Genomic DNA, 1,803 nt, shown 5'->3' on the forward strand with positions numbered 1-1,803 from the left:
GTACCATATACATACATCATTCCTGTGAATACTTAAAAAGGATAATAGAAGCAAGGTAAATTGGCTAAAGTATTTTTCAATTATCTTCATAATTGGCCTATCTCTTCTGACTCACATTTTTAATTCATATTTCAATAGATTTAAGGCTATGAGTAGTTTTTCGTTACATGAATGAATCACAGAGTGGCGATGTCTGGATTTTCAGCGTACCTGTCACCCAAACAATGTACATTGCACCCGAAACTGACTCACTTTTCAACTCAGCACTGTGGATGTCCCTGTTTTCCATACAATGCATCCTCTGATGCCGTATTTCTGAAAGGCGTGCCCGCTTTCTGCCTCAGGGATTTTCTTCCACGCCACTGACACCCAGTTTGGTAGTTTTCATGTTGGTGTCTTTTTTTTTTTTAATCTTACGAGAACATGCCAATAAAAGGTTTTAGACAACAACCAGGGTGCATATTCCTTCCTCAAATGGTCCTTAAGTAGTTGGTTGACTAAGTCATTGATGGATTGTAGTTGTCCAGTTGTGACAGCAGGAACCAAGTGTGTGCCTAGGCAGTAACTACAGCACCACAAAAGCTGCCTGGTTCACTGCAATGGCCAGATGCCATCAACTGTAAGACAGATCTCCATTAAATGTTAATATTGAATTAACATGTTAAATTGTAAGACACATCTCTATTAAATATTAAAATGCAGACAAATATGCTCCTTGGAATGAATGAAATACAACATTAGTATTACAATTTTATACATAGGACATAAGGGTACACAAATCTCTCTTGTATTGCCCACAAAAATCACATTGCCAGAAAGTGATCAAGCCAGGGGTCAAACTTGGGACTCATAAAATACTGGGTTTCAGATCCGATATCTGGTACTCAATAGGTATAACTTTGGGCTTAACTCCTTTTAATCTCAAGAACTCTTATTGGCTAGATTTGTGTTAATTATTCCTTTCTACCACCCCTTCTCCTAACCATGCCTTGCTCTCTATTTCTCTACTAAAATGTAATGCCTCTTCAATAGACATCTTTAACTTCATACTTACTACTTCTGATTTTTCTGCTGGCTGGAAAAATGTACACAATCATATATAAATCAGAGCAGAACTTTTAACTGGAAACAGCACATGAGCTTTAGTATAGTGACTCTTCAGTTTTTTATTTCAGCTCCTTAAGAGGTTTTCTTTTAGTTTCTTCATCTCTAACTATTTTCTACATGGCCGCAGATGCCAAATTCACATCCTAGACATAAATATAGCAGCCTACAGCTATATTCTTTATTTTGGTTTCTAAGCTTTGTGTATATCACAGTCCTATAATTCTTTGCTAATTTAGGTTGTACTATAAAATTTCTCATCTCTTGAGCCATTAGAGAGTTACTGGAAACAACTACTATTGCTATTTTGGGATAATTACTTTTTCCCTAATTTTAATCAACAGGGATGGTTAGATAAATTATCCATAATTTATGAACCTTAGAAAAACAGAATTATAAGTATCAGATTACTTCTATGATTATCCATGTATCCAAAACAGAATATCATATGTCGTAGTTGTCATTTTAAATCACTTCACTCTCAATTTACTGTGCATTTTCTCTCAGGCTTGTGATCTGTATATGATAAAATTAATATATATATAAATTTTTTAAACTGCTAATGGATGTTCCCTTTCCCCTGAAGTTGCTTAACAAGCTATGATCAAGCTTGTCACAACAGAACATTGGATTAAAGAAAGCTATCGGGGTTTACTAAAAAAGAATATTACAAAGGAAAAAATGAAGAAGATATTTATA

Source organism: Propithecus coquereli, unplaced genomic scaffold (genome assembly GCF_000956105.1).
Source record: "Propithecus coquereli isolate 6110/MARCELLA unplaced genomic scaffold, Pcoq_1.0 Scaffold19, whole genome shotgun sequence".
Classification (NCBI taxonomy): Eukaryota; Metazoa; Chordata; class Mammalia; order Primates; family Indriidae; genus Propithecus; species Propithecus coquereli.